The sequence below is a fragment of the Apium graveolens genome, chromosome 4 (assembly GCF_009905375.1).
Source record: "Apium graveolens cultivar Ventura chromosome 4, ASM990537v1, whole genome shotgun sequence".
Taxonomy (NCBI): domain Eukaryota; kingdom Viridiplantae; phylum Streptophyta; class Magnoliopsida; order Apiales; family Apiaceae; genus Apium; species Apium graveolens.
This window is the reverse complement of record NC_133650.1, coordinates 164,030,091-164,038,327: the sequence shown is the minus strand read 5'-3', so window position 1 is coordinate 164,038,327 and position 8,237 is coordinate 164,030,091.

Here is an 8,237-nt window from a genome sequence, read left to right as displayed (position 1 = left end):
CTTAAAGCCTAACTCAAATAAAACCAAATCACTGAAATTAAAGTACTTATCAGTAACTAGCATGTAAAGCATGTTAAGCATAGATATGTTTATAGAGTCAAAGTTACTAATTTTACCAGAAAACACCTTAGTTACTAGATCACACAGATAAATCCATTCTTTCCTAAGACCCAACCTCCTAATTTCACTTAATTTAGAAGTAGTGAGTGCATAGCCCATGGAATTAAGCATATTAACAATGCCTGTGTCTGTGTATGGAGTAGTTACAGTATTATCAGGAATCTTGAAGCATGCTTTAACAATATCACTATTTATGCAAAACTGCTTAATTTTCAGAGTGAATGTGATGGTCTTGTCTGTCAAGTTATACACTGTAGTTGTCCATATCTCTTCAACAACTTCACAGTATATGGTGGGTGATTCCAGCATAGCATAGTTGAGTTTGCAGTTCCTCACAAAATCCATCATTTTGTGATAGTCACCGGACTGTTGAATCTCCTTGTTCACCAAAGCGAAGAAGTTGTTTTTCTCATAGATATAACCGGTTTGAGACATGATTTTCACTACATGTGCCATTGTTAGAGATTTGGAATTTACAGAAAGAGAGTTTGCTTTTAAGAAGAAAGAAATTAGAGCAATTGAATCTTAAGAATGATAAAAGAAATGAATAAAAGTAAATTTGCTTTTATACTATCTCAGAAATTAACTGACAAAAATAATAAAGTAAAATAAAGTAACCAATAAAAATTGCCCAAAATAGCCGTTTAAAAATAAATAAACTGTAAAAATTCCATCACTTATCCGTCGTGTCATGCTTACAAGCTGTAAGTATACTCGATGGATAAAGTTCAGGGAATTAACGACTAGGATTGAGACAGTTTGATGGATGAGGATAAATCAGTTATCCGTCGACAAATTGTATTCCGACGGATGATCAAACTCGATGGATAATTTCATCCAAAATAGAAAAATCAATTAAATTTCTGGCTACATAACAACTTGCAAAGTATCTGAAATTATTCAAGAAAAATTTACCATACCTAATTCACTTACCAACCTTGAAAAGGTGGATTCATCCAGTGGCTTGTTAAATATATCTGCAAGCTATTTTTCACTTGGAATAAAATGCAGTTCCACAGTACCATTGATAACATGTTCTCTTATGAAGTGGTACTTGATGTCTATGTGCTTTGTTCTTGAATGTTGTACTGGATTTTCAGTGATGGAACACTGATGTTATCATAGAAAATAGGAATCATATCCACTTGTAGACCATAGTCCAACAATTGGTTTTTCATCCACAAAATTTGTGCACAACAACTGCCAGCAGCAATATAGTCAGCTTCAGCTGTACAAGTACAGACTGAATTTTGCTTTTTACTGAACCAGGACACAAGCTTGTTTTCTAGAAATTGGCAGGTTCCAGTTGTACTTTTCCTGTCTATTTTACTACCTGCATAATCTGCATCTGAATAAATAGTCTGATCAAAACCAGAATCTCTAGGGTTCCAAATGCCAAGTTTTGGTGTTCCCTTGAGATATCTGAAAATTCTCTTAATAGCCACTAGGTGAGATTCTCTAGGACCAGCCTGAAATCTAGCACAAAGACAAGTAGCAAACATTATAGCTGGCCTACTAGCTGTTAGGTACAGAAGTGAGCCAACCATGCCCCTATAACTTGAAATATCCACAGACTTTTCAGTAGTGTTTAATTCAAAGCTTAGTTGCAGTGGTCATGGGAGTTTTTGCAGATGTGCAATCCATTAGATCAAACTTCTTTAAAAGATCATGAAGGTATTTAGTTTGACTAATGAATATTCCATCACTAACTTGCTTAACTTGCAAACCAAGAAAGTATGTTAGTTCTCCCATCATGCTCATTTCATACTTACTTTGCATCAATTTGGCAAATTTTTTTGCAAAGCTTTTCATCTGTAGAGTCAAATATAATATTATCTACATAAATTTGAACAAGTATACTAGAGCCATTAACATTTCTAAAGAATAAAGTTTTATCAACAATACCTCTTGTAAAGTGATTTTCTAAAAGAAAATTTGATAAAGTGTCATACCAGGCTCTAGGAGCTTGCTTCAGTCCATAAAGTGCTTTCAAAAGATAGTAGACATGATTTTGGAAATTTGGATCTTCAAATCCAGAAGACTGACTCACATAGACTTCCTCCGCTAAATCTCCATTTAGAAAAGCACTCTTGACATCCATTTGATACCTTAAAATGGGCATGGGCTGTATAGGCTAAGAAAATTCTGATGGCTTCAAGTCTTGCAACGGGAGCAAAAGTTTGATCAATATCTATTCCTTCTTATTGGCAATAGCCCTTATCAACCAATCTAGCTTTGTTCCTGACCACTATGCCATTTTTATTCATCTTGTTTCTGAATACCCATTTGGTGTCAATTGGATTCTTTTTGTTAGGTCACACAACACTGTAGAAGGGGGTTGAATACAGTGTTTATACAATCAAATCAATTTGAACACAAGTATGTAACAAAGATCAAGTATATTCAATAAACTCTATTACAATATGAACTGTTGTTCTCTCTCAGTGACGAACAAAAAACACTAAGAGCTGCTTGGATACAATATATAATGTTTCTTGATAATGATAACACTTATAGTGTAAACCCTAAGCTGTGTTTATATAGTACACAGTTACAAGATATATTCTAATTGATACGGAATATAATTCTGTCTCCTAAAATATATCAATCAAATATCTTTTACAAGTCTTCTAGTCCTCTAACTCTTCATTCATATCTTCTTTTGTTTTAGTCCAGATCTTCTCCTGTAAATCAGCCGCATTCCTTATCTGAAAGTCTTCCCGCACTTAAGTACTGATATGTATCTTCTGACGCCTTAAGTTCTAATATTAAGTTCTGACTTCAGTAAGTTCTGATTTCATTAAGTCCTGATATATCATGTTGTTAAGTTCTGAAAACTAAACACAAATCATATTAGACATGACATCTCAAATATATCTAACCCTTTCCTTTAGGCTTGGGTACCAGCTTTCATACTTTATTCCTTTCAAATTGGTTTAGCTCATCCTGCATAGCTAAAATCCAATCAGGATCCAACAAAGCTTCTTCTACCTTCTTTGGTTCTTCCTTAGATAGGAAGCTGTTATATAGACATTCTTCTTCAGTTGCTCTCCTTGTTTGAACTCTAGAAGATACATCCCCAATGATGAGCTCAAAGGGGTGATCTTTTGTCCATTTTCTTTGTTGAGGTAGATTAGCTCTAGATGAGGAGGCCTCATTGTTGTCTTGATGTGTAACTGAGTTTTGATTATTAGAAACTCCCCCTGAGTTTATGGATCTTTGATTTGAGAAAGGGGGACTTTCTGTAAGTGATCTATTCTGACTTTCAGCTTCTTTTAATGACCCGACGGATGGTGCATTTTGAGTTCCGACGGATGAAGCTGAATGTCTCCCGACGGATAAAGTAGATTGTCTCCCGATGGATGAAACATTTTGCAACTCGACAGATGTTGAATTTTGTGCTTCATTGGTAGTAGATTTTTTTTGCATTATCATTTGATACTGTTTCTTGATCACTTTCATCATCACTGTCATCACTAATCATCTCCGCATTATCAAATTTGAGGCTCTCATGGTAATCTCCATCTTGCAGTCCTTTAATCATCTTATCATCAAACACAACATGTATTGATTCCATAACAATGTTGGTTCTTAGATTGTAGACTCTATATGCTTTACCAACAGCATATCCAACAAAAATTCCTTCATCTGCTTTAGCATCAAACTTTCCATTTTGATCAGTTTGATTTCTCAAGATATAACATTTTCAGCCAAAGACATGAAGAAAATTCAGAGTTGGCTTCTTGTTCTTGAATAATTGGTATGGTGTCATACACTTTGCTTGATTAACCAAAGAAATATTTTGAGTTTAGCATGCAGTATTTACAGCTTCAGCCCAGAAGTATGTTAGTAACTTTGATTCTTCAAGCATTGTCTTTGCAGCTTTAATAAGTGATCTGTTCTATCTTTCCACTACTTCATTTTGTTGTGGAGTTCTTCTTGCTGAAAACTCATGCATAATCCCATTATCTTCACAAAATGCTCTCATAACAGAGTTCTTGAACTCAGTTCCATTGTCACTCCTGATTCTTCTAACTTTGAAATCGGGATGATTGTTGACTTGCCTTATGTGATTGATGATGATTTCACTAGCCTCATCTTTAGACTTTAGGAAATATGTCCAAGAGAACTTTGAGAAATCATCTACAATTACTAGGAAAAATCTTTTCCTTGAAATGGATAACATATTGACTGGTCTAATTAAATCCATGTGTAGCAATTTCAGAGGTTCTTCAATTGTTGAATCAAGCTTCTTCCTAAATGATGCTTTAATCTGCTTTCCTTTCTGGCAGGAATCACATAGTCCATCCTTAGAAAACTCCAATTGAGGAATACCTCTAACCAGTTCTTTCTTGACAAGATCATTCATAGTCTTGAAGTTTAGATGGGACAACTTTTTGTGCCACAACCAACTTTCATCTTGACTTGCTTTACTGAGAAAACAAGTGACATATTCTGCATTTGATGAGTTGAAGTCAGCTAGGTACACATTTCCTTTTCTCACTCCAGTGAGAACCACTTTGTTGCTCCTTTTGTTTGTCACAACACAGGCTTCTGAATTGAAGGGTACTGAATTGCCTTTATCACAAAGCTGGATGATACTTAACAAATTGTTCTTGAGACCGTCCACTAAGGCAACCTCCTCAATGATGACATTGTCTTTAGAAATCAAGCCATATCCCACAGTATAACCATTATTGTCATCTCCAAAAGTAATACTTGGGCCAGCTTTCTCCTGGAACTCTGTGAGCAGGGTAGAATCTCCAGTCATGTGTCTTGAACAACCACTATCCAAGTACCACAGATTCTTTCTGTTTCCCTGCACACATCAAAACCAAATCAAGTTGATTTTGGTACCCAAGTTTCCTTGGGTCTTTCCTTTTTAGCTTTCTTCTTTTGTTTCTTAGGTTTGATCTCATTTGACTTGGGGATATCAGATTCATCCTTAGTCACCTGAGTTGAACCTTTGAAACCAGTCATTAAAACAGAATTATCATGCACATTTTGATTAACAGGAAAAGGCATGTTGTTTGCAAACATGTTATTCCAGTAAGGCATGCTAAATGGCATTTGAGGAATACTAAATGCAGCATAATAAGGATTAGGTGCAAATGGTATATTAGCAAACTGTGCATTCATGTTCTATGCAAACATAGCATTCATAGGCATAGAAGGCATGACATTCATGATGGGAAAAGAAGATGGTACATATATAGGAGTAGGCATAGCAAGTTTACAATTAACAAATAGATGATTAACACTACTACACTTAACATAGATTTTTCTTGGAGCATATTTATCAGGTGTGTAGTTGTTATGTTTGTTAATCCCTACTTTACCATTTCTATTATTTTTCTTTTTAGTTTCTATTTTAACCTCAATCTTTTTTAATCTGTCATTCAATTGCTTGATAGACAGATGATCAACATTCACTTTCTTCTCCTTCTTCACTTGACTTGATTCTCCTGGAACACAGTTTTTCGAAACTGATCCATACTTTTCATTTAACTTGGCAAGTCTGGATTTCCTCACAGGTTTGCACACAGCCGACGGATGAGGATTTATGTCACTCGACAGATAATCCTTTTGATTATCCGACAGATGACTCTTATCATCTGTCGAGTCCACATCTGTTAGCAATCCTTCAACCAAATTGGATTCTAGCTTCTCCTTACTATTTTTCCAGGCTGCATCACAAAAGGACTCAATACCTTGAACTTTGGTGATTTGAGCATGAACATCTCTAGATGATTTCCATGCCTTAATCACCTCATATTCTTGTTCAAGTTGCTTCTTCAAAATCTCTTCTTTCTTCAAGGACTCAGTTAATTCCTCCTTAGCAATCTTACATTCTATTCTCAATTTCTCAAATTCAATAAACAGAGACTCTAGCACATTATTCCTCTCACTTAAAAATAAATTGTTTTCTTTGATTTTAGCATTTTCCTTAGTGAGAGACTTAAGTGTAACACACAAATAATATAATTCTGTAGACATGTCATTAATTGCATCATTACACTCAGCTTTAGATAAATATGCTAGGTTAGTGGTGATTACCTGATTACTTGAAGAACTCGTTTCTGTTTCATCGGATTTGGCCATTAGGGCTAGATTTACATAGCTGACATCTTCATCCTCATCTAAACCATCTGCTGCCCAGTCATTTTCTTGTATAATAATAGCCCTTTCCTTTTGTTTGAGGAACTCAAAATACTTATGTTTATAATCCACAGGCTCAAACTTCTTCTTACTGGAATCTGACTTTTTACACTCACTGGCAAAATGCCCTGCCAAGCCACATTTGAAATATTTGAATTTTGATTTATCCACCATGTTTTTATTTGGCTTAGCTGCTCCAAAGTTCTTCTTGAACTTGAGCTTGAAAAATCTTCTGGAAAGGAATGCAAGATGTTCATCAATATCATCCATATCATCTTGTCTCAAAGAATCTTTATTTTCAGCTACCAGCCCCTTGCCCTTGTTTTCACAAACCTTTGTAGTAGACTTAACAGCTTCTACCTTCACTCCCTTCGCCTTTTCCAACTCAGCAACAAGTGCTATGGACCCTCCTTTCTTCTTTCCTTTCTACATCCTCTCATCTTGCTCTATTTCAAGCTCATAAGTTTTTAGGATGCCATACAGTCTCTCCAAGGTAAACTCTTTGTAATCCTGAGAATTTCTCGGTGAGACTGTCATTGGTTTCCATTCCTTTGGAATAGATCTAAGGAACTTGATATTGGAGTCTTTTGTCTGATAGACTCTTCCATGCAACTTCAGAGTGTTTAGTAGTTTTTGAAACCTACTAAAAATGTCAGTGAGAGACTCACTATCTTCACAATGAAAATGCTCATATTGCTGAATTAGCAGCTACATCTTGTTCTCCCTTACTTGCTCAGTACCATCACGGATAATCTGAATTGTGTCCCAAACCTCCTTGGCCATTTTCCAGTTAATGATGTTATCAAACATATCACCATCAACTCCATTGAACAATATATTCATGGCCTTCTTGTCTTTCTTGACTTGCTCAATATCAGGATCTGACCATTCAAGCCTAGGCTTGGGAACAGATGGTTCATTCCCTGTTGCAGCTCTCATTGGTACATGAGGACCTCTCTCTATGCTATCCACATAGGCCCCATCTTGAGAAAGAAGGTGTAGGTGCATCTTCACCTTCCAGTGGTGATAATTGTCTTTGTCCAGAAATGGAATCTTCACTCCAACATCCTTCTTGTTCATCTTGCTGTTTGTTGTGATCTTTAAACTCTTTTTACTTCAAGAGCTTGCTCTGATACCAATTGTTATCCCCTAACAATACAATAAGAATTACAGAAGGGGGGTTGAATGTAATTTTGGCTTCTTTTTGGGATTTATGAAAAATAGTTCTAACTCAATTTATATCTAACTGTTTGATTTGCAAAGTGCGGAATACAGAGTTAAGTAATCCAACCATAAAGTAATAAAAACTCAGGTCTTTAAAACTTTCTGGTGGATTTGAATGTATCCACCAGATATATATATATATATATATATATATATATATATATATATCAAGAGAACCCTGTGAAGCTTGAATAGCTTACAGCTGCTTTACAAGTGAACAAATAAACTACAGAGAAATTCTACTGAATACAGCTTACAAATGTTTCTCTGCTAAAAATGTGTTTGCTTAGTTAGTTTTGTTCTACTAGCTACATCTGGTTTATATATCACCAAGTTTACATGATAATAAGACAAGACAATAAAATAAAACCTATCAAGTCTAACTTCATGCTGCTTCACTACTCTATTCCAGCATCTTTGAATATCTTCATAATAGCATGGAAATGGTAATGCTTCTTGTTCTCAAAACCCTGCTAAACAGGCTGCCACATTCCTTTTGCAAACACTCGACGCATATGACTGTGTTGTCACTCTCAACAGATATTTGAATCGATCATCCGTCGGGTACATGCTTGTTATCCGTCGGGTAGCCTTGTTGATCATCCGTTGGGTAGCTTTGTTGATCATCCGTTGGGTAGCCATTTATCACTTGACTCCATTTCATTTGTGCAAAATTACAAGACATTTTATATTTACATTTAATCAACCTATTCTGCACATCTACTAGAAGTCTA